We start from the raw sequence: 26,592 nt of genomic DNA, 5'->3' as shown, positions 1-26,592 counted from the left end.
TGTACCTCTTATGCTCACATCAAAATCATTTATGTAAATGACAAAAAGTAGAGGGCCCAGCACCGATCTTTGTGGCACTCCATTAGTCACAGGCCTCCAGTCTGAAAAACAACCCTCCATCACCACCCTCTGTCTTCTACCTTTGAGCCAGTTCTGTATCCAAATGGATATAGCTCAGTCACACCACAGGTTATCGCTGCTGTGGTCGTAGAGTTATGAAGACACAGAGAAATGGAGGAACACATGCACCAGCAAGCCGCAGGCTAGCAGCAATCTCTATCAGCTGCTGAATAGCGTCCACATGCAGTAGTTGCAGCTGTTGCTTCCCTCAGGTTACAGAGGATTACACAGGAGACAGTGTCTGTTGTCCTCAAATCCATTTTCTCCAGATGAGTGAGGCACAATACAGTTGCAGACAGAGAATGCTCTGGGACACTGTCACAGAACTGTGTCATCTGCTGGAGTGAGGCCTGTGACCTGAAGGACCTTCCTATCCCAGTGGCCAGCAAGGTGACAGCTGCAATGTGGACCTGAGCGATATTTCATAGCACTTAGCCCACAAATCTAGCAAGGCTCTGACTCATGCAATTGGTGCATCACCTGCCTAATCTCATTTCCCCATAATAAGGTCTGTGCTAAAGCCCAGGTGGCAGGCTTTGCCAATATTACTGGATTCTCCCAGGTGCAGAGCTCTCTTTGAGAGTGAAAGGACTGATCCCATCAATGTATATGTCATCTGTGATCATCAATGCCACATCTTTGAAATCTGTGCCAAGTGGCATGGAGGCTGCCGTGATGCCTCTATTCTTGAGAACTCTTACGTTTCAAGGGCTAGATGTGTTGTAAAAATTGTTACTATGTGATGCTCCATTATATAAGCCTCCAACTAAGGTTCAGTGTAGATGTATTTCAGCTCATTCTTTGGTCAGGGATACCATGGAGCAAACAACATGTATCCTGAAGATAGGGTTCTGGTGGTCCATATTCAGTATATAGTTACTCCAGTAGGTCAGAAGATGTACATGATGCAGGAAGAGGTTCACCCTCTAATTTTGCAGAACCTTTCCATGATCTATTAGGCATAAGTCAGGAGTGCAACTGAAATTTCTCTGCTTACCTGGACTGGTTCAGCTCCAACAATAGTCAAACACCATCTAGGATAAAGATTTGATCAGCAGTCTGTGTACTAGCCTGTCTTTACCACAACTACACTTTAGCTGCCAAGGGTCAGTTAGCTCAGTTTGCTGGACTGCTGGATTATGATGCCAACAGTATTGGTTCAATTCCCACACCAAATGAGGTTACACTGAAAGGCTCTCCTTCTCAATCTTTCCCTTCACCTGAAGCATGGTGACCCTCAGGTGAAATTACTACCAGTTGCTATACTCTAATGAGAGCGTTAGGTCTCATAAGACTATGGTGACTTTACTGTAGCTGTACCTCATACTTCTATAGGATGCAAGTTGCTCAAACTACTTTGTTAACATTTCTCAACCTTCAGCTCAATGATTCCCCCTCCCTGCTCCTCCAAATGACACACCATCCTGACTTGAGCATGATTCACCATTGTCACTTGGGGTCAAATCTGGAATTCCCTTCACAGTGTTTTGCCATGTCACCACCACGAGGTGCATAGACATGCTTGGATAGAGAAGGATGGAAAATAAACATTAGCCTTACTAGCAGCATCAATATTCCGTGAATTTATAAAACACAATACAAATCACTTGCATACAAATTAACTTGATATTGTATCACAAAGACTCTCAATGCAGAAAATAGTGATCCATACAAACTCCTGAAACTCGCTCCTGAATTACATTGTAAATAAATACAGAAAGTGGTTTGCTGTCATTCAAAAAGAAAGTTTGTCACCACTTCTTAAGACAGTTGGGATGGGGAATAAGTGTTAACACAACCAGCATCCACTGAAGGAATAAAATAAAATCTTCATACTCAATAATAATGGTAGAATTTTAAAGACACAGCTATTCTTCTTCACACACCTGAAATGCTCTTATTGATGTTCTTTCTGCAATTTTGACCTGGATTAAGTGCATTTAGTTTAATCACCTTGTTCCATAATTAAACAGTGGCACCAAGGAATCTAGGATATTGGTGTTAACTATTGTACACCGAATAGCTCTGGTAACAACAGTTCAATAAAGACACCGTGAGTCAACCACGAAAAAAGGGTTACTGGACTCAAAATGTTAATTCTGCTTTCTTTCCACAGGTGCTGTCAGACCTACTAAGTTTCCACAGCAATTTCTGTTTTTGTTTGTTATAGGGATGGAGAATAATCGAAAGGAGGATATCTCTGTGCTGCAACTATTGGAACTTCAAACAAAAAAAACAAGAGAAAAGTAAGTACTGAAACTCGAGTTCAAAGTAATTTCACCAGTTGCATCCCAAATGAACTTTATAGCAGCAATAAAAACACAACTGTAGGAAAACAATGTTGGTTTTGACACCTTTCTAACTTATAAGGTTTCTTACAGGCCTAAAATCCCCTCTGAATTTTCTATACATCCTACTCTGGCCTCTTGTGCATCCCTCTTTACTTTACCCATGGCTGGTGTCCATCCATCCTTTCAGCAGTCTAGAATCTAGGTTTCCTTTCTGAGAATCTGCTGCCTTTTCACTTTTCTCCATAAGACTGTTTAAAACAAACTCCATGACCAAACTTCTAAAATCTCTAGGATTGACGCAGTATTCGTATATTGTGAACATGCAGCTGGGAAGTTCTTCCTTGTTAAAACACAATGGCTGAAATCTTGCCACATGAACTCCCACAAGCAGGAGGAGATCTCGTTCTGAGGAAGGTGGCTCTATGTCAAGGACTCTTGCCATGTAAATAAAGGGTAACTTGGTATCGGGATACCAGCCTCTGTGGAGTGATTTCTGTGGTGATGAGAGAAAAGCGTGCTCATGAAGAAATTTGCTCAGAACATTTGTCCTTGTGCTAGGGGGTAAACATTTCTGGCATTATGCCATTATTTAGGAAGCTTGTCTAGTTTGATTTGACTGTTAAAGACTGGGCCCAGTATGTGGAAAGAATGTATTACTTTTTCAGGGCAAATAATATTGAGGCAGTTGAAAAGCAATGAGCACTGAAAAGCAATAATTCTCCTGGCAGCTTGTGGACCCACAGTTTTTTTGGTAATAGGAGTCTTACTTCCCTGAGGCACCAGATACTAAAATCTTTCAAGAGTTAATGGATTTAGTTAAACTATATTACAACCCCAAGCCTCCTTGAATTCTGAGATGCTATGGGTTTTGCTCAGCAATTCAAGACCTGGGGGAAGCTGTACTGGTATTTTAGATGAGGTTAAGATAACTAACTGGCAGAGGTATGTGACTTTGGTTTAACCCTTAATGAGATGCTGAGAGACCATTTTGTATGCAGGACTAATGATGTAACCACGCAAAAGTGCCTACTAGCTGAAGCCCAACTGGACTTCAAACAGGCACTACAACTGGCTCTATCATTGGAAAATAGAGCGGGTGGAGCATATGCTTGCAGGATATTCCAATGGAAGTGGTCAGACTCACCAGTCCTATAGCACTTGGGGAATACATTTGCATAGCCTCACTCAGGACATATCCAGAACAGAGGGATGTCAGCCCACATTTGCCTTACGTGCAAAAGTCGAAGTAGAAATCAGGAGGCTGGAAAGAGAAGGAATCATCGAACCTGTCCAGTTTGTGGAATGGGCAGCACTGTTTGTACCAGTTGTGAAGTCGATTGGATTGGTTCACAATTGTGAGGATTTTAAACAAACTGTAAACTGCTTTTCGCAGCTGGACAAATACCCGATCACTTGCATTGAGGGTTTATAAGTAAAGCTGGTTGGCTGGCCTTTGTGAAGCTGAACATGAGCCATACGGTTAAATGAGGATTCCCAGAGGTAAACCACAAATAATACTTATAAGGGTTAATACCAAAATACGAGACTGCCAGTTGGGCTATTGTAAGTCTGTGCAACACTTCAGCGGATGATGGAGAACATTTTCCAAGGTCTACCTCAGGTCGCCATTTGTATAGATGATGTAATAATGACAGGAAAGGACTAATAAGAAGCACTTAGAGAATTTAGACATAGCCCTTAGATGTTTCTCCCAGGCTAGTGTATGCATTAGAAGGAAAAAGAATTTATGTTCCAGGCAGTTCAAGTGATCTATTTAAGCTACAGATCCAACAAGACTGGGTTACACCTGTTGGAAGATAAAGTGAGGGTGATCAAAGGTGCTCCAGCTCCCATGTCTGTAGGTCTTTCCTTGGATTGGTGAATTATTATGGACAGTTCATACATGACCTGGCCTCCATCCAGGCACCTTTGCACCAACTCATAAAAAAGGGAGAGCCTTGGAAATGGGTCATATATCCAAGCCATCGCTTTCAGAGAAGGGAAGAAACAGCTATCATCCTGTAAGGACTTAGCACACTATGATCCCAAGTGAGATCTTTTATTGACATGCCCTTACAGCATTGGGGTGGTATTAGCTCATAGGTAGCCCAATGGAGAGAAACTCCCAATAGTGTATGCATCCAGGACTTTGGATAACACAGAGCGTAAATACACCCAGATAGAGAAGGAAGGTTTGGCAGTTATACTTGGACTCAGGAAGTTACATTAACACCTTTATGGATGTAAAATTGTAATAATAATGGACCTTAAACCCCTGCTAGGTTTACTTAAAGAGAAGCTTGTGCCACCCATAGCTTCAGGCCGAATTCAGCAGTGGGGTTCTAAAGCTAAGTGCGTATAATTACAGGTTGGAACACCATCTGGGAGACTAAGTAGCAAATACAGATGCATTGAACTGCACCCTGCTGGCAGATGCACCACCGGTGGTAACACGACTAGAACAGTCTGTAATGGTTTTACATTTTCTGGACACACTTCCAGTCACAGCAGACAATATCAGACTTTGGATGCAGAAAGATCCAGCCCTGCCAAAACTGAAACAGCTGGTGGTGATGGGGGACACCCAAAAAGTCATCACAACCAGAAATGAAACCTTTTTGGACCCGGAGAGACCAGATCACAGTGGAGAATGGCATATTATTATGAGGAGCAAGTGTGATTGACCCAGGCAAAGGTTGCTGTCAGATACTGGTTGAACTCCACCAGGGTCATCCAGGGGTTTCCAAAATCAAGACGTTGGTGGGAAGTTATGTCTAATTGCCAGGATTGGATGCAGACATAACCATGTTGGTGGGGTGGTGCCCAGAGTGCCAACAAAGACAAAAAAATACTGCCAGTGGGTCCTCCATATTCATGGAAATGGCCAGATAACCCTGGTTACACATCGACTCTGCCAGTCCTTTCATTGGGTCAATGTTTTTAATCATTGTGGATGTCCATTCAAAGTGGCTGGACGGACATAGAGTGCATTCATCAAAGATAGGGATGGTGATAGAAAAACTGCGCACATCTTTTGCAATATACTGACTCACAGAAGTGCTCGTCACAGATAATGGGCCATTGTTTACCAGCAGGGAAGGTAAGTATTTTCTAAAGTCAAATGGTATTTGTCATATAAGGACAGTTTTGTGCCATCCATCATCCAATGGTGTGATAGAAAGAGCAGCCCAAACTTTGAAGCCAGACTGAAAGAAACATTCAACAGCTTCATTAAATACCAAACTGTCCCTATTTCTATTGGATTATAGGACCATCCTTCATGCAACTACAGGAATAGCTCCAGCAGAGTTGTTACTGGGGATAAGACTGTGCACCAGGCTAAATCTGATCTTTCCAGACCTAAGGAGATGGGTGAAATGGCATCAGGAACACCAATATGGGACACAAGACTCCACTAAGTAAGAGAAACAGTATACTTCGGGGGATAAAGTTTGGTGCAGAGCCATGGGAATGACCCTACATGGGTAACAGGCATGGTTGACATGAGGTCAGGTCCAGTGGTGTATAAAGCTTGGAAAAGTGATGAACCCGAACAAGCATGTGGATGATATGAAAGCTACAAACTCGCAGGCTCCTCAACTATCTTTCCAACTGTTCCAGAATGCATGGGTTCTCCCCTTCCATCAAACATTGAAGGAACCTCTAATGCCCAGATACTGGGAATGATGCATTCCACCACCTCAACGTCTTTGCCACCTGAAGAAGAGAATGAATTTCTTCTGAGACAGTCCAGGTGTAAAAGGTGAGCTACTGTATGTTACGTACTGCCCATATCAGAGGGAGAGTTGAATGAACCTGACCCAGTGCTAAAATGCCCCAAGAGGAGCTACAAAAAAAAAAAGAATTGGCCTATGTCTTCGGATTCAGAGAGAGCTATAATGATTGTAACATGGTCAGCCAGGTGGACATCATAGAGTGTGAGTTCCCTGACTGGGGCTGTTAATCTGGTCCAATTAGTGAGTCCTGGCTGATAGATAAAAACAAGTGTGTCAGACATCCTGTAACTCTGAGTGCTGGCTCTGAGGGGGCTGGATCAGTGTCAAGGACTTTCCCCATGCAAATAAAGAGTGACTAGGTGACGGGATACTGGCCTCTGTGGAGTTATTTCAGCAGTGGAATCTGTGAAGGCATATTCCTGGTGGTAATGAATGCAATGGTTGTCATCATGGATGCTGACACAATTAAGGATGAAGCTCCAGCCTACCCAAGTGCTTTCATCACAATAAAACTTAGCAACCTAAACAGGGCTACTGTTAGTGATAGATGTCACTGAGGTGGCAACTGCAACAAGAGGCCAACACAATGGGCAAGGTACCCTCAAAGGGGGCAAACTGGAATGAGAATTCTGGTGCCTAGGCAACATGTTCAGGCAATCAGGGACAAGTAGCCCTGGTGTACATGTGATGCTGTTACCATGGAGGTTGACAAAGCAGTTGAGCCAATTAACTAGCCAAAAGTGACAGCTATTTCCCTGGAACCCTGACAGATTGGAAAGTTTTCATTTGACAATGACTCCACATGAAAGCGGAGAGTGGCCCTTAGTTGATCAATAATTGGGCTTCTACTGCGTGGCCATTTGGCCAACATTGGATTGGGAAAACCTGTCACCTTAACGTCTCTCTGCATTGTTCTGCCTGCATTCCACCATTCTCCCCGCCTCTTATCTCCTGACACCAGGCCAGTAAAATTCCAGCCTATTTTAATATCAAGTTATTATTACTCATCTCTTTTCAGGAATTTTATTTCTCTTTGCAGGACACTGGGGTTAATGCAGTCATGCAAAATTACCTTTCTGCACTCTTTCAACCCAGCCCATTAATCCTTTTATTTGAAGTGCATAATTAACTATTTCCCTTCATTTCTATTAAAGGCACAATTATCAGGTTCATTAATTCCAAATTTTCTATGACAACTTATTTTATGTTACACCATTAAATTTAAGTATTTGAACATTATAATTGCACAGCACATGAAATCTGCCTTATCCGAATACTATCATTTGTAAAATTTATTGGAAATAAAAGAATCATGCTAAAATGAAGTTCATTAAATGCTCCTATAGATATGTTACTATTGAAGAGAAAGAAAATTTATGCCAGTATTAATCTGTTTGCTGCCAGGGGAAGTGAAATCCTGTGGAGTTGTGTTCTGTTTTCAGCTGGGGACTGGAAAGTTGAGTGCAGAATTGATTGTACTATCCCCTGGATGACTGAGCCAGCAGTAGTTTTCATAGGTAATGTCAACAACTCAACAGACATTTATTATAGTTATTTTATATATGTGTGTGTATGTGTATGGGTCACAGGCTCTTCAGTATCTGGGCTAAGACCAAACTACTCAGTTACAAATAGTAGCATGCTTCCACTTGCATGTCATGCTTCAAGTGGCCCTAGTTCAAATGAAATCTGAGACCCCAGTCACATGCCATGATACTATGATGAAAATGTCTCTTAGATGTATCACATATACCGGCTGTGAGATTTAGCATGGCCAAGCTTGAAATCACTGACTCACAAAGCACTGTAGGCTGCTCTGAAGCAGGCAAGTTTGACTTGTTAGATTAAAATCATAGTCATAAAGTCATATAGCATAGAAACAGACCTTTCAGTCCAATTCATCCATGTCGACCAAGTTTCCCAAATTAAACTAATCCCATTTGCCTGTATTTGCCCCAAATCACTTTAAACCTTTCCTATCCTTGTTCCTGTCTAAATGTATTTTAAATGTTGTAAGCGTACCTGCATCTACCACTTCCTTTGGTAGTTTATTCCACAGATGAATCACCCCTGTGTGAAAATGTTGCCCGTTTTAAATCTTTCTCCTCTCACCTTAAACCAATGCCTTCTAGCTTCAAACTCTTCTCCCCTAAGGAAAAAAGACCTCTACTATTCACCTTATCTATGCCCCTCATGATCTTATAAACCGCAATAAGGTCACCCTCTCATACTCAGTCAAAAAGGTCCTCACCTATCCAGCCTCTCCTCATAACCCAAACCCTCCACCCTGGCAACATTCTGGAAAATCTTTTCCGAACCCTCTCCAATTTAATAATATCCTTCAGGGCATACCCAACAGGGCAACATAAAGTGGACACAGTACTCCAAAAGCTGCCGCACCAACATCTTCCACAACTGCAACATGATATGTGAACTCCTGTACTCAGAGTCTGAGAAATGAAGGCAAGTGCGCTGAACACCTTGAGTTTACAAGAACGAGGGGCCATCTTATTTAAATGTTCAAAATATGAGGGAACTTACATGGTAGGTTTTGAGAAAATATTTTATTAGTGGGGAAATCTCAAACTAGGGGACAGAATTACAGAATAAGGGGGCATTCATTTAAAACTGAGATGTAAAGGAATTCCTTCTTCCAGTAATTAATGTCTGTAATTTCACCCCCTTCATATGCTAGCTCATTGAGTGCAAATATTTCTCCTGATCTCACAAAAGGTAACATCTTCAGTGTCAGATTTGATGCTATCCCCTTCCAGCCATTCCACTCCCCCCTCCCTCCCCACCCCAGTGAAAAATGGGACATGGGAGATGCCATAGGGAGAAAGAATGCAGTTAACGAGGCGAGATTTGTATAACACAAAGAAAAAACCTGCTTTGTATAACACAAAGAAAACCCCTCCAAAGTAAAAAAATTGACACAACCCACAAACTTCACCAAAAATATGTAAGATTCAGCCCAAAAATTCCATACGGTTTTATCCAATGACCACATTCCTTTATCGTATGGCTAGATTCATCCAAAGAGTGATAGTTTGCTTGATAAATGAAATCTAGTAGTTGGCACAACTGTGTGGAACACAGAACATAGAATATAGAATGTAAAGTGCAGTACAGGCCCTTTGGCCCTGGATATTGCATTGACCTGTGAAAATAATCTGATGCCATCTAATCTACATCATTTCATTATTGTCCATATGTATGTCCAATGTCCATTTAAATGCCCTTAATGTCGGTGAGTCTACTACTGTTGCAGGCAGTGCGGTCCACGCCCCTACTACTCTCTGTGTGAAGAAACTACCCTTAATATCATTCCTAAATCTATCACCCCTCAATTTAAAGCTATGTCCCCTCGTGTTAGCCTTCACCATCCGAGGAAAAAGGCTCTCACTGTCCATCTATCTAACCCTCTGATTATCTTATACATCTCGATTAAGTCACCTGTCAAACTTCTTCTCTCCAATGAAAGCAGCCTCAGTTCCCTCAGCCTTTCCTCATAAGACCTTCCCTCCATACCAGGCAACATCCTAGTAAGTCTCCTCTGAACACTTTCCAAAACTTCCACATCCTTCCTATAATGCGGTGACCAGAACTGCATGCAATACACCAGGTGCGGCCTTACCAGTGTCTCGTACAGCTGAAGCATGACCTCGTGGCTCCAAAACTCAATCCCCCTACCAATAAATGCTAACACATCATATGTCTTCTTAACAACCGAATCAACCTGGGTGGCAACTTTCAGAGATTTATGCACCGGGACACCGAGATCTCTCTGTTCATCTACACTGCCAAGAATTTTACCATTAGCCCAGTACTCTGCATTCCTGTTATTTCTTCCGAAGTGAACTACCTCACACTTTTCCGCATTATTCTCCATTTACCACCTCGGCGAAATTGAGGACTACAGATGCTGGAGATCAGAGTCAAGATTAGAGTGGTGCTGGAAAAGCACAGCAGGTCAGGCAGCATCGGAAGGGCAGATCTGCTGTGCTTTTCCAGCACCACTCTAATCCATTTGCCGCCTCTCAGCCTAGCTCTGCATCTTTTCTATGTCCCTCTGTAACCCACAACATCCTTCATCACTATCCACAACTCTGCCTATCTTAGTGCCATCCGCAAATTTACTAACCCACCCTTTAACACCCACCTCCAGATCATTTATAAAAATGACAAACAGCAGTGGCCCCAAAACAGATCTTTGCAGCACACCTCTGGTAACTGAGCTCCAGGATGAACATTTCCCATCACCCACCACCCTCTGTCTTCTTTCAGCTGGCCAACTTCTGATCCAAACCACTAAATCACCTTCAATCCCAAAACTCCATATTTTGTGCAATTGCCTACCATATGGAAACCTTATGAAACGCCTTACTGAAGTCACACGTTGAGCTCATAGACACAGCAAGCTGCAGACATGTGCAGAGTGAACTGAATATTTCTACTAGGACCATGCATTCCAGGCATTGCTTTGCTTGTATGAAAGAATATATTTAGTCCTGAGCAGGTGTACCGTCTGTGAGTTATGGCCCTTTGATATGGAAAGAATGCTGAAATTGGCATCAGCAGCAACATAACCTGGATACTGCTGAGTTTCAAACAGAATCACTCTAATCCTCTAGGTTCTGGGAGGAAGGATCTGAAAAGCTGCCTGTATTTAGGGCCATGTCGAGTGGTTGAATAATGAGATTTATTTTTCATAATTGTCTGCATTATTCAGGGCTTCATCCCTCCACTCACCTCATACCCTTCCTCTCTGGTCAGATATCATATCCCCTCTTTGCCTACTATTAGCGTCAGAATGTTCAGCCATTATACCTTGCTCACCAGACTTACTTCATAATCCCTTTGATCCTACACATCACTCCCTGCCTCTTCCATTACTATTTTGCATACCAAACATTATTGGTCTCCCAACTCCTGAGCCACGTTCTTGTGCATTAACCTAGTCATACTTTACTACTTTCAAGTCATGACAGAAACACAAGCTCTTCTGAAATTAATAGGGAAGTATGTTTTTGAGAGGTTTTAGGGCTCATTACAGGATACTCCTGATGAGACTCTTCACTTCAGATGAAAGATGTGATATATAATCCAAACCCCTGCTACCCTGAAACACTGTTGTTAGCAGTAACTTGCTCGCAGTCCACAAACTTCTGAAAAATATACACTGGCTATCCATTAATGATACCAGTGAGTGCATGATCAAAACCTGTGAGCCTGCTACCTCCTGACAAGCCACACTGCCTCCTAGCCTTCAAAACTTTATGCCCAACATAGCTCTCCATTTCTAATTTACATTCAATTTACAACACATTCAGTCTGTAGTCCATTCTTCATGCTCCATATGAGATTCTTCCCATTGTAATTTATCATACTTTAAACTTTTATTCCTTTTTCTGTCAAACAAGTATTTCCTGCTCACTATGGTCGAGCATGTCCTTGCATTCATTTAATTAATCACCTCTATATACCTCAACTCCCTTTACCTGCCATTGCTCCATCCCCTCACTACACGTATTCTAGTAAAAGCACAAATGCATTTTTTAAAAAAGGGCCTTACAGCAGAAAATGAGCCAAAGTGAGACACTCTAATACAAGCTGCATTAATACTCAGGATCCAAATATGAAGAGATTTGTATTGTGACACAATGTCACATACAACAATACAGTGCAGTGTACAACTCAAAATGTCAGCAACCCCAACTGTTGCCTAGTAGTTTCCTTAGGGTACTATGAACTAAAGTTTAAAAAGCTATTATACAATGGATGATTCTGAAGTAGGCTTTTGTAATGTACCTATGCTAGCTTTGAACCAAAGTTAATGGTCCCATACAGAATTGAGTAACAGCTAATAACAGGTAATAAAGCAATGTGTTGGACCAGGTTACTTTTCAGGTGATTACTGTAGGCTTGAATTGTTTATTGAGTCTGGGTTGTTAAAATGAGTTGTGCTTGCTTCTGACAATATGGAGTTGCTGCAGGTGCCCATCTTCAATCAAGAGGTTTAAGACAACAGTACAACTTGTGTGCAAAACTGTAAAATCTAGGCAAGAAAAAATTCACCGAGTGTTGCTTCAAAGTGGTGTGATGCAGACTATTGTTGAGATCAGGTGTGGAGGAGTTGATTAGTGTTTCACTTTTCCCTCTCATTTAACCACAACGTTTAGAAAGTATGCACCAATTCCATGAGTGGCTTGACCATTTCCTTGCTATCACCATATTTGGTGGTCCTACTGCTTTCGACACTAAGGCAATTTAAAGTTGAAGATGAGGGAGGAATCTTATGAGGGCCTGAATGACGTGGGCTATTGCATGATTTGTAGTAGAATCACACAAGAACTCCAGCAAGGCTTATCATAAAGCCAGGAACAACTTGCTGCATCTTTTATACATTCATTGAGCCGTGAGGCGGTTTCTCACTGGGCACACTGCCAATGAAGGGGGATTACAAATGGCTAAAGTCCTTATTCATGGCACAACTTGGCTCATTAATATGTAGCTTTCTGTCTTACCAAACTCGCTGACCAAACTGGATGTCGAGAATTCTCAAGAAAGAAGTCAGGGTGGGTACAGTACCCAGTGCATTCAGCTCACTCCTTGCTCCAAAGGTTCTACATGTTGGACTCCAGGCATCAATCTCTTAAGGCACACTGCATGGACACTGGTCACATTGCATGGATACGGGTCACACTGCATGGACACTGGCCACACTGCATGGATATGGGTCACATGTAACCCACATCATGGAAATTTCTAATATGTGCAAGCCTCGAGAACCTTCATCTCTGTTTCACTTACAAAATGCTCTCATTTGCTGTAATAAATATCACTCACTCTGGGCCTACCTGAATACTTTCAGCATCCTGCTTTGCTGTGACTTTCTGTGCTTTGCCCCTTTAGCTAGAGATACACATTGTACTTCTGTCTTGCCTTGACATTTAGCACAGACACAAAGCAAGGAGACTTGACTTGGTTGTGAGCAGTCCTCAGTCAAGACAGAAGAGTTGGCTTTCACCCAGTGGTCCAATGCAGCAAATAAAGGGCAGTCTTCGATTCCAGCCCAAGTGTTCAGATATGGTCATGCAGATGCTCCCCACATAAGACATGAGGAACTGAATGTCAAGCAGCCCACCACTCATCTTGACTCTTTTTGCCTTATCATGGGTTGTTTCTACCTTCAGAGTGAGGCAGCTATTAAAAGGGATGAAAATGGGTGACACCTTTGCAACTTTTGGTACAGATGGGGAGATGGCCCAAGCCAATGATTGACTGGAAACTCCTTCCTTGGCCAGAGTCCCATTGTCTAAATGATGAGGTCTAATGGCATGTCTCCAACCAGTTAGGTAAATGGAGAAAATCAATGGATGCTTTGCTAATAGAACAGGAGACAGTCTCCATTCAATTTGTTCATGGTAACTGTTGGTAGTATAGCTATGCAGTATAGTTGTCTGTATTTCAATAGTTACTGGAATAGATAAGGTACAGAGATGCAAATGTTCAATAATCTTTGCATATGAGCCTAAGTCAGTAGAATGTGACTTATGGTTTCATTACATTATGCTGATTCCCTAGGGACAGACAGTGCTAGGATAGCTATCTGCATTGTCCACACAGTTTTCTTTAATGATAGCAATTGAAAAACCCAATGGGGTTCTCAGACAGGGATCTGGCATATTATTTGCTCCAAGGATATCAGCGCAATCTGTGTAGCAACGTTTTGAAGTAACTCTGTGCAAATAAATTCTTCTCGCTGCCATTTACTTTCAGCAGATTTTCCTTTTGCAATCAATGAAAAATCTTTTTTTAAGCAATGGATTTGCTTCAATAACGCTGGCTGCTCAACTGGGCAATCAACTTTCTTTAAACAAAGAATGACACAACTGCAGAAATCCACTTACACAAAATAAATATCTTATTTGATAGCATTAAATGTGTTCAGAAAAGGCGCAGCAACATTGACCCCCTTCCCACCAAGTTTTGATTTTCTTAGGTTCTCCGACAAAAGGCACATTTATGTCCCAAATCAGTCAGAAATTTACAAAAAAAAACAATGATTTCCAGTTTCTGGTGATTGTCATGTTGCCAGTTTCCAGTCACTGATCATTGCATTTCAGCTGTGTCTTTTCTTCAACATAATTATTGTTTTAAATAGCTGATTAAAAATGAACAAACAACTCACCATATTGAATGTCCCATACAATAGCAGGTATTGACATTGTGTACAAAGTTCTTGACTAAGAGCCTGTAACACATGGGTTATGAGTTGAATTCTCTTTCACTTTAAATTACTTGTCACCTACACAGAGAGAAAAGATATTTTACTGTGCACCCTTTGTAATGAAACTCAAAAGGAGTTTTCTTAAATTCAGTGCATTTACGATTTTACTGCAAATGGCAGTGAGGAAATAGCTGACACAAATCGTCCTTTGTATTAAATCTAACAGTTTGAAATCTGACGATAATTAGAGTAGAGCTATATACACTCTGACAGGATAACATGGTACTGATAGATGGCTAGCTGTTCCTGTCTGGAATGTCCCTGACACTGCTACTTGAAGGTTGGGAGTGTACAGGTCTCCTAAAACTCTGTCAGTTGTGAGTTTATGCTTTAAATTTGGAATGGCATTGTGGATCAACCCACATGACATGGATTGCAGTGGTTCAAGACCAACTTGTCAAAAACAAGTAGGGATGGGCAATAAATGCTGGCCAGCCAACAATGCCTAGATCCCATAAATTAATTTTACAAAGTCTTTAATGATGCTGTCCCTTTAGCAAGGTTATTTTGCCCTTGTTTGTTTTCAAGAGGGTTTGTAAAGGTAGAGGTGCCAGTATGTCTGGAAATGACTACATTAACAATGACAGAAGAGTGGTCAGTTCTTCCAGTTCTAGGTGTTTTTCTAGTTTGGTTTGTTTTAGCAAGCAGTCAGAAGCCACTGGTAGCAGAGAAGCTGTCACTGTGAAAAAAGGTTTGATGCTTCAACAGATGTTTCTTGTCAGACTCTTCTCTCTGCAATCTCCCCTACCTGTAAGAACCTGAGTTTGAATTTACCATTTGCCAAGGATGTGTTTATGGGATGATGCAGGTATTGGACAGCTCTTTTGCTAAGTTTCAATTTCGAGTTGGTTGGATTTCCAGATAGTTATTCTAAATTCTGTTTTCTTTTGTTCACGTTTCAACCGTAGTGTGTAAATACGTTCTGTTTTGCTTAAAGCCGTGTTATTTGACCAGCTGCATCACACCTGGAATATCCACCTCATATTTGCCTTTATAATAAAAAAAGTTAGAGTCTGGGTTACCTTCTTAAGATATTTTGAGGGCATCGGACCTGATTCATTACAAGTCACATACTAAAAAAAATGTGTTGGCAATAATTTCACTTTTAATTTCACTTAGAATAATTATCGTAGTTTGTGCTCAAAACTCATGGGGAAAAAAAACTCTTCAGAAGGAAAAAAACACAGAGACAGCGATCCTGATATGTAGCAATGTTGTGCAACCTATTTATTGAAATGATAGTATGTAGCCCTATAAACGTGCTGCTGAGTGACTGCATATATACACAATATAAATGGTGGATGAGTTCCAAAGATCTCTGGTTTGACATTGGTGGTCTTAGTACAGGAGAGTTTGAGAGAAGTCCAGAAAAAAATATTGTGTAGGCAGTGGAAGAAGGAGCCTTCATAGCCAATTTGGCTCCCTTGGCCTGGATGCAGTACCATATGAGCATCATTGACCTCACACTGAAGTGTTTGTGAAAGCATTTTCAAATATGAAGACTTTTGCAACTGAACAGGTAACGCCACACGCTGTTCCATTCTCCACCCTACCTTCACTTAACTACCAGAAATTCAGAAATTTAACCCAGTGACAGTGAAAGAATGGCAATGTATATCCAAGTCAGGATGTTGTGTGACTAAGAGGGGAGCTTGCAAGTGATGGTTTTCCCCATTCATCTGCTACCCTTGATCTTCAATGTGGTAGAGGTCACAGGTTTGGAAGTACTGTCGGAGCAGCCTTTAAGAGTTATTGAGGGGATCTTGGACATGATACACAAGGTATCAATGGTGCAGGGAGTGAACCTTGAAAATGTAGATGTGCTGTCAATCAAGAGGACTGTTTTTTTCTGGATGTTGTCAAGCTTCTTGAGTATTGTTGAAGCTTCAGTCATCTAGATAAGTGAAAAATATTCAATCACAATCATGACTTGTGTCTTATAGATGGTCAACAGGTAATGGGGAGATAGGAGGTGAGTTACTCAGCACAGAATTATGAGTTTCTGACTTGCTTTTGTACTCAGTATTTATATGGCTGGACCAGTTAAGTTTATGGTAATAGTCACTCCCAGCATGCTGACAGTAGGGATTGAGGGACTGAACTTCAAGGGATGAGATTTTCTCTTGGCTTAGCTCCTCTCTTGTTGGAGATTGCCATTGCCTGGCATGTATGTGGCATGAATGTTATTTTTCACTTATTGGCCCAAATCTGCATGTTGTCCAGGTCTTTGTAGATAGGGACACGGACTACTCCAGTTTGTGAGAGGTCAGTAGCAGTCATTCCATAGATTCCATTTTAGGGTGTGTACTTCCAATCTGCCAGTGTGAATGCTGTTGTTGTCAGTCAGGCAGCCCAGCCTACTGCTGCCCATGCAAAAGATAGTGTACTCTCAATCGGGGCCTTCAGGCCAAAGATGTTTGAGGTCATCATCCAAGTCTTTGAAGGTCAGCAACCTTTCACCAGCGACCCTTCCATGACTGACGTAGCACTTCAATGGATAGACACTTAGGCCTTGCAAAAATGCAAGGAATGTTTGTTTTATGATGACTTTTATTTCAGCATGTTTGATCATGGTTTGCCAGCATGATTCCCATTGTATGTGTGATGGCCACGTTTGCATGCACAGCTCATCATGGTCATTAGCCAATGGGTAGGTCTTGTATCTAGCAGCCACCTACTGATTTGACTCAAACATTGATAGAGTCGTAAAACTAGATGGCCAGCTTTCCCCTGCAGGATACATTATTGGTCATGGTCACACATTAACTGCCCATTCAGGAAGTGGAACACTTTGTGGCTGCAGCACATCTCCATGATTAGATATAGCGCCTACAAAACTTCCCGTGCTGCTCTTTAGCCAGAAAGAATACAGTGTATTCCCCACATAAAGAGAATCAGAGACTACCCTGCATACACAGCAGACTGGGAGATATTACCTGCTCCAAACACCAAAGGATCCCAACATGAAAAGTTGACATTCATGGCTTTGCAGCCATTGGCAGCACTTTCTTGGTCCTGTTGCTGCAGAGCAGACAGGTTTCAGTGAGTATCTCCTTTTTCAAAGTGGAAATGTTGCAAACACTATGACTGGTTGAGGTAGATGTGGGGGAAATTCTTCCCAAGACCCTAGCTGGATAGGTCTCCTGCTAATAGCTCATCTTCCTCTCTGTCCGTCTGTCTGTCTCTCTCTCTCATCTTTTCCTCATTTTTCAGGCAAGTTATTTTCCTTCTATGTGTTAGTTCTGCTCATTCTCCCGACTATATAAATAGCATAAGGAATCTCACAGCAATTGCTGAGGGAGACAGGCAATACCAGAGAAATCAATCAGCAACTGCTCTGGTCTGCCCAGTACTGTAAGAAACCACAGATGGTTGTGTGCACAGCCCAGACCAACACAGAAGCCAACCTGCCATACATTAAGTCCATTTGCACACCTCATCATGGAAAAGCTGCCAATATGATCAAAGAACCCCTTCGCCCAACCCCAGTAATGCTATCCTACATTTTCTTCCATCAGGCAGAAGCTTGAATACACGCACCAGCAGGTCCAAGAACAGCATCTTCCCTGCCGTTATTAGACTGATGAATGGACTCTCAAACTTCAAGTAATGCTGATCTGATTACTGTTGAACTTGCCGAGCACACAGCCTGTGCAGTGTAACCTGTACACCTTACTCTGTCCAGTTTTTATCGCCCTATGATCTATATGTCCTTGCTTACTATGATCTGCCAATACGACTCGCAAACAAAGCTGTTCAATCTACTTAGGTACACGTAACAATAAATCGAATCAATCAATCAAAACTCCACCAGAAAATGTGCTCCAACAATGCCTAAGAGGAGAAGTTAAAGATCACAAAGAGTAAAATTGAAGGCAGAAAAAGAGAAAGTGAGGACGGCAGATGCTGGAGATCAGAGTCGAGAATGTGGCACTGGAAAGACACAGCAGGTCAGGCAACACCTGAGCAGCAGGAATCCTGATGAAGGACTTACGCCTAAAACATTGATTCTCCTGCTCCTCGAATGCTGCCTGATCTGCTATGTCTTTCCAGCACCACATTCTTGATGCAGAAGAAGGTTAGCAAGGCTAAGGATGGAGAGAATATTAAGATTCAGGACAGGAGGACAGGGAAATTGCGATGGCAGAGAAAAAATAATTTGAGAGCAAACTGTCGAGATACATAAAAGCAGATTGCAAACATGTGCATAGGTATGTAAAATAGAAATAACAGTACAGGTGAAGTTGACGTAGTCCCAGAGGACCATAAGCCTGCTTTGTCCCAGAAAACCATAGGCCTGCTCCATACCAGAGCACCATAGGCCTGCTCTATCCCAGAGATACATTGGCCTACTCTATCCCAGAGGACCATAGGCCTACTCTATCCCAGAGGGCCATAGGCCTGCTCTGTCCCAGAGGACCATAGGCCTGCTCTGTCCCAGAGGACCATAGGCCTGCTCGGTCCCAGAGGACCATGGGCCTGCTCGGTCCCAGAGGACCATAGGCCTGCTCAGTCCCAGAGGACCATAGGCCTACTCTATCCCAGAGGAACATAGGCCTGCTCTATACCAGAGGACCATAGGCCTACTCTATACCAGAGGACCATAGGCCTGCTCTATACCAGAGATACATTGGCCTGCTCTATCCCAGAGGACCATAGGCCTACTCTATCCCAGAGGACCATAGGCCTGCTCTGTCCCAGAGGACCATAGGCCTGCTCTGTCCCAGAGGACTGTGGGCCTGCTCTGTCCGAGAGGACCATAGGCCTGCTCTGTCCCAGAGGACCATAGGCCTGCTCTACATTAGAGAACCTTAGGCCTGCTCTGACCTAGAGGACCATAGCCTGCTCTATCCCAGAGGACCATAGGCCTGCTCTGTCCGAGAGGACCATAGGCCTGCTCTGTCCGAGAGGACCATAGGCCTGCTCTATACCAGTGAACCATAGGCCTGCTCTATACCAGTGAACCATAGGCCTGCTCTGTCTGAGGACCATAGGCCAGCTCTATCCCAGAGGACCATAGATCTGTTCTGTACCAGAGAACCATAGGTCTGCTCTATCCCAGAGGACCATAGGCCTGCTCTGTCCCAGAGGACCATAGACCTGCTCTATACCAGAGGACCATAGGCCTGCTCTATCCCAGAGGACCTTAGGCCTGCTCTATCCCAGAGGACCTTAGGCCTGCTCTATCCCAGAGGGCCATAGGCCTGCTCTATACCAGAGGACCATAGGCCTGCTCTATACCAGAGGACCATAGGCCTGCTCTATCCCAGAGGACCATAGACTTGCTCTGTCACAGAGGACCATAGACCTGCTCTGTCCCAGAGGACCATAGACCTGCTCTATACCAGAGAACCATAGGCCTGCTCTATCCCAGAGGACCATAGGTCTGCTCTGTCCCAGAGGACCATAGACCTGCTCTATACCAGAGGACCATAGGCCTGCTCTGTCCCAGGGGACCATACGTCTGCTCTGTCCCAGAGGACCATAGGTCTGCTCTATACCAGAGGACCATAGGCCTGCTCTATCCCAGAGGACCATAGGCCTGCTCTATCCCAGAGTACCTTAGGCCTGCTCTTTCCCAGAGGGCCATAGTTCTGTTCTACCCCAGAGAGAGAAGGCTGGTGGTGGTGGTTTACCCTGAATGTTACCATGACCTAGGCCTGCTCTATACCAGAGGACCATAGGCCTGCTCTATCCCAGAGGACCATAGACTTGCTCTGTCACAGAGGACCATTGGCCTGCTCTGTCCTAGAGGACCATAGGCATGCTCTATACCAGGGAACATTATGTCTGCTCTATCCCAGAGGACCATAGGCCTGCTCTATCCCAGAGGACCATAGGTCTGCTCTATCCCAGAGGACCATAGGCCTGCTCTATCCCAGAGGGCCATAGTTCTGTTCTACCCCAGAGAGAGAAGGCTGGTGGTGGTGGTTTACACTGAATGTTACCATGACCCAGGCAAGGGGAGAAGTTGAGAAGGAGAGCCCTTCAATGGTAATGTCAGCTAGTGTAGGTACTGAACCCACGTCTTTGGCATCACTCACCAGCTGTCTAGACAACTGAGCTAAATAGAAATAGATTCGAGAAAACAAATTTGGCCAATTCAAGGCAGAGGCAGGTTGCATTATTACAGTGAAAAAAGGATTAGCAGAAACATTAAACACATAGTTTGTGTCTGTCTTCATAATAGAAGACACTAAAAACTTCCTTGAAATAACAGGGAGCCAAATGTCTAGCAGGAATGAGAAATACATAGAGTTGTAATCAGTAGACATAGAGATAATATTGAATGAGAAAAATAATAAAATTAATAGAACTAAGTGGCAACAAATTGCCTGAATGTGACAGCTTGCAATCTGGTATTAAAATAGGTAACTGCAGAAACGGTGGATATACTGATTCGATCTTCTCAAATTTCTTAAATTAAAGAACCATTCCCTACAATTAAAAGCTAGCAAATATAGGCTCTCTTTTTTATGTAAGGAAGAAGTGAGAAACCAGGGTATAATTGAGCCAGTTAGTGAAACATCAGCAGTAAGTATAATGCCTATATGTATTATTAGTGCTATGATTTTAAAAAAGTACTGAGAGAATTATAATGTGATTATGTAGAGTCAATACACATTTAAGAAAGGGAAGTCATATTTGACAAATGTATGGTGTTTTTGAGGATGTCACTAGAAAGGCAGTTGAAAGAACATTTAATTAGGCATCACGTAAGAAGATTTTACACAAAATTAGGACTCCCAGGATTGGATTGAGGATTAACTACTGCACAAAAACAGAGATTGGGAATACATGAGACATTTCCAGGTTGGCAGACTATCGGCAGTGGTGTATTTTCAGGCCCAATATTTGGACCTCAGCTATTGCTGTCTATGTTAATGACTTAATAAGTGAACAGAATGCAATGTAACTGAATTTTTCGATGATGTAAAGTTAGTTGAGAAAGTAAGCAACGAAGTGAATGCATAGACATGAAGGCAGGTTTAATGTGTGCAGATGTGATGCAGTATTGCTAAGTATTAAGATTACCCAGTTTGAAAGGAAAAAAATTTTAAAAACAGAATATTTTATAAATGGTGACGTATTGGAAAATATTTGTATTCCAAAGGACCAGGTGTGTCCTTGCACATAAATCAAAGAAAGATAACAATACAGTAAACAATTACAAAGGAAAGTACTATTTAAGCCTTAATTGCAAAGGGACTGAAGTACAGTACAAGGGTAACATAGTCTTACTACAATTATGCAGTGTGTGTGTGAACCCATATGTATGCTATTTGTGTCTCCATATTTAAAGAAGGACAAATTGGCCCTTGAAGGTTCATTAAACTGGCTCTCTGGATGAGAGGATTGCCCAGTGAAGGGAAATTAAATTAATTGGGCCTATTTTCACTGGTGTTTAGAAGTTTAAGAACTGGCCTCATTGAAGCAGACAAAGTTCTTAAGGATCTTGAGACATGGTAGGTGAGTAAAATATCTAACTTGGTAAAGAATACAAAACATCAGGTTGGATTTAACGCATCAATAGGTTCTCTGCATCCACCATATTCCCCACAACCTTGATGAAAAGCACTTATGTTTATAAACACTCAATGTTTGGAGGCGCTAAAGTAGATTTAGGCGGAGGCTTCACCACTTCATTTGGGCAGAAAGCTTTGGCTCAACGAGCAATAGGTCCATTACTGGGACATGGCCACCAGAACGACCTCACCAGCTCCATACCTTCTGCCCATACCGATTGAGTCAATGAAAGCTATCAAACTGGATGTTTAACATGAATATCTCCTGCTGCTGGTTAAATTCTAAAGTTGGTGGGATGCAGCACTAACCAACCATCTAAGGACCTCAACTGGCCCACAAGCTGGCAGGTTGCCCTGCCTCCCCCAGTCCCTGACAAAATTGTGGTGGGTGGGTGAGAACATAGTAGGCAAGGTGAGGTGGCATTAGGGTGTACATCACCTCCCCCATTTGTAAAAGTGCCACGAGAATTATAAAATCCAATGCATGGCATCACAGTCTCAGAATAAGGCACAGCCATTTTGACCTGAGGAGAAATGTTGTCACTCAATGTGTTGAGAATATGTAGAATTGCCTAACCGGGAGAAAGCTGTGCACAGTTAGATTTTGAGTCCATTCCATCGCAGGTCACTAGCTTTCTGGTTACTAAGGAAAGAAAGAGAAATAGGGATAGTGATGTTGTAAAATTAGTCATGATTTTGCTGAAGTGTAAAGCAATCCTGAAGGCCTAAGTGGTTTATGTTGCAGCTCCAATTTTTAGTGTTTTACATTTTTATCTTATTGAATAATAGAGCAGTTTCTAGCGATTACCCGGTTTACTCTTGCTTCTGTTTTGAATGTCACCCTAATGTTGGCCCGTCTAGGTAAGCCCAATCTGACTGTGTCTGCAAATACTGAACAACATAAATTAAAAACAAGCAATGGATGGACACAAAACAGGAGGTTATTTAAGAAACACGGCAACACCAATGCAATTTCCTGTACATTTTAAAGCCAAATTTCATATTTTGCATATTTTTGTATTCTTGAAATGGTCTGCAGAACAAAGAGTTCAACTGAAAACACTGTGACCTCCCTGTGCAACTGTCCAGTCTATTTTAGATGGTGTCACTGCTTATAGAACTCAAGAGACCTGCAATTGCTAGAGATGACAGAGGGATGGAATCTGATGCTGCACATCCACTGCTAATGGACAAAATTAAAAATCATAAACACCAGGTTATAGTCCAACAAGTTTATTTGGAAATACAAGCTTTTGGAGTGATGTTCTTTTGTCAGGTAGCTACCTGATGAAAGAGGAGCGCTCTGAAAGCTTGTACTTCCAAATAAACCTGTGGAGTATAACTGGTGTTGTATGATTTTTAACTTTGTCCACCCAGCCCAACATCGGCAACTCCACATCATTGTTCATGGGGGCAAGACAAGGGAAGTCAAGCTGTGAAGAAGTTGAGAGAAAGATTACTCTGAGAGGCCAAGTCGAGGACTACTATTTGAAGCAACACAACCTGAGGCTTGTTGCGTTATTGTGTACAGAAGTTTAATTATTTGCTGTGTGAGGGCTTTTCAGTAAATTTCTGTGTCTTCTATCTAATGACACTCACTTGTCATTGTTTTTCTGCCTGCAATTGCACAGTGGGTTAAATGTTAACTTACTCTCAAAGCAGAGCAGGTGCCATGTCCACTCTAACTCCCTTTATTTGATCAACTGTGATCAAGTCAGCTGTGATTTAAAAGCTGGTTTAGGGCTATTTTAAATTGCAGAAGGTAAGGATTCCAATGCACTGGCAAACTCCTTTATATCTAGCCCTCTTGTTTTAACAGAAACAACATTTCTCTGAGAAAACCACATCACATTGCAGTAAACTCCTCAAAGCCATTCTCTCCACTTGTTGGAAGTGACATCTAACAGTGTCACTCAGTGTATTCAGCTTCTAATTCCATTAGTTCTGGTCAACAGATGTGTCTGGAGTGGCCTTGCACAATGTGGTTTAGAACTTGCTGTACAACATGATAGGAGAATCTGTTCAGAGTTAATTGTGGAGAGCACTTATGTGGAAGGATGCATTTTGTGTGATATTGAGTTGCATGTAATGGATTGTTTGCTTAGTGGATAAACAGGTTAAAGTATTATGTAGCTGAGCTGGAAGGGTACTAGTTGTACAATGATTCACAAGATGCTATACTCTGTGGTACTTATACCAAACTACCATTATTCACATGTGAGTTGAGAGGAATGCTGACAGACTCTTCTCCCATGGTGTGTAGGTCCAGAGCTGATATGATGAGTGCAATAGCATTGTGACTAAACTACTAGACTAGTAACTCAGAGTCGTGTTCAGGTCCTTCCATTATAAGTGGGAAAGTTCAACTGATTAACTTACTTTTAATTTGCACTGAGAAAGAAAACAGCAGTAACAGAAGCCAAATCCTATTGCTAACTGCAAGCTGTGTTGAGTTTTGTGGAGGACTTTTCATCACAAGGACTAACAAGATTTCTCGCCATATCTTACCAAAGTTCCTCATTAACAGCCCACCCTGTCTCTATGCAATCCCTTATGTCAACCTTATCTTCATCTTACCGCATGCCATACCCAGAATAACTCGCCAGTCAGTGGCTATCTGCCAACAGACCACCATTCCTGGCACTCACACCATATTTAAAAGCTGTCTGTCTTCATGGACAGGTTGGTGCTTGCTATGAAGAGCCATGTCCAGCCCCCACAAAGTCTGTCGAGTACAAGGTGGCATCTGCACTCCACTGTCCTAACCATTGGCCCTCAGAGCTGAAGGCACAGTGACAGGAGAATAGGGAACCTGGTTGTAGTGTTGGGGAGCATCGCATCACTGCAGCAGTTCCTCATTTTGGTATTCTCAGTCTAGTCACCTTCAGTTGATTCAGCAATGATCCTGATTCCACCATAAGGTCAGAGGTGGGGATGTTCGCTAGTGATTGCACAACATACAGCACCATTTGTACCTGCTTGGATACTAAAGCACTCTATGTCCAAACGTAGCAAGATCCGAGCAATATCCAGACTTGGGTTGACAAGTGGCAAGTAACATTCGCGATACCCAAGTACCAGACAATGACCATCTCTAATAAGAAAGAATCTATCACTCTTTGCATTCAGTGGAATTACCATCAAAGAATCCCTCCCTATCAACAATGAGGGTTGCCATTGACTAGAAAGTGAACTGGGCTAGCCATATAAATACTGCAGCCGTGACAGCTAGTCAAAAGCTAGGAAACCTGTTACAAGTAACTCACCTCCTGCTTCCACAAGACATGTGCCCAATCAGCAAGGAACATGTCAGGAGTGTGATAAAATACTCCCCACTTGCCTGTATGAGTGCATCTCCAACAACACTCAAGAAACTTGAATCTATTCAAGACAAAGAAGCCCATTTGATTAGCACCACACCCACAAACATTCACTGTCTTTACCACCAACACAGCAGCAACAGTGTGTATTATACACAAAACATGCTGCACAATTTTGCCACGGTTCCATAGACAGCCTTCAGTACATATGACCACTACCATCTGGAAGAACAAGGGCAGCAGATACATGGGATCATCAGCACCTTCTAAGTCCCCTCTATGCCACCTACCATCCTGACTTGGAAATATATAATCTTTCCTACAGTGTTGCTGGGTCTAAATCTTAGAACTCCCTCTCAAATGGCAATGTGAGTCCAGCAGCAGCACATGGACTGTAACTGTTCAAGAAGGCAGTTCACCATCACTTTCTCAAAGGCAATTAGGGACAGGCAATAAATGCTGGCCAGCCAACAAAGTTCACATCTGCTGAATGAATAAAGAATGTCCCTGAAAATATATTTACCTTCTGTGAATTCGCACTGAGAATACTAGCTGCTCCTCGCCCAACCCACCCCAGACAAGTACTGACCCCATTATTCCATCCATCAGAAGGGCAGCGCAAGTTCAATCATAAATTTTATTGCCAAGCAGGTTTAACAGGCAGTTTTGAAATAAATAAAACAAGTCTGAATTTAAGTAGTTTTACAAGTAGGTCACATTCCCATTACCATTAAAAAGAAATCCTAGAGGACTTTTCTCAATGCTGTCTGTCAGAAAGCATACCAGATGGAAAATGCGTTTGAAGAACTTTGTTTCAGCTTGTCCCTGCTATCTCATGTGGCAGAAATGTTCATCTTCTTATTTCCTCTGGCTTTATTTAATTTATGTAATTTTATTTCTGCAATTGTTGGTTCCTATCCCTTATACTGGGCTTCAACGTCCTTTGCTTCATGATGTCTCAGAATATTTTACTGATGAAGATTAAGAGCAAAAGTGCTTCGGTCAACGGTCTGTCAATTCAATAATCTCATTATCATTTTGTAAGTGGATTTCTCACCTGATTTGCAACAAAAAATTTGTTTGATTCTGTTTCAGCCAGGTGAAAGATAGGACAATCCCTTCTTTTTCTCACTATTTGTTTGACTGCAATGGGTTTCATTTTCATTCAAATGGTTGCCAGCTGAGCAAGTGCTTAGCTGTTTATGTTCTGTGATTGTAGAAGACATCAAAAAGTTTCCTTAAGATTTTAAAAGCAAATGAGAATGTATTGCATTTAACATTGTTTAAGAAAATAACTAAAAATGC

At 42.2% G+C, this 26,592-nt stretch overlaps 1 long non-coding RNA gene across 1 annotated transcript in view; it reads right to left on the bottom strand.

Annotated features, from left to right (window-relative positions):
* Positions 1 to 26,592, bottom strand: part of LOC122559215 — a 159,800-nt gene that overhangs the window by 18,080 nt on the left and 115,128 nt on the right. The window contains exon 3 of the long non-coding RNA XR_006314366.1: positions 14,343 to 14,459. This is a non-coding gene — a long non-coding RNA (uncharacterized LOC122559215). The remainder of the gene's footprint in view (positions 1 to 14,342; positions 14,460 to 26,592) is intronic.

This window comes from Chiloscyllium plagiosum, chromosome 18 (assembly GCF_004010195.1).
Source record: "Chiloscyllium plagiosum isolate BGI_BamShark_2017 chromosome 18, ASM401019v2, whole genome shotgun sequence".
Taxonomy (NCBI): domain Eukaryota; kingdom Metazoa; phylum Chordata; class Chondrichthyes; order Orectolobiformes; family Hemiscylliidae; genus Chiloscyllium; species Chiloscyllium plagiosum.
The sequence above is the reverse complement of the archived record's forward strand: the minus strand, read 5'-3'. Positions and strand labels throughout refer to the sequence as shown.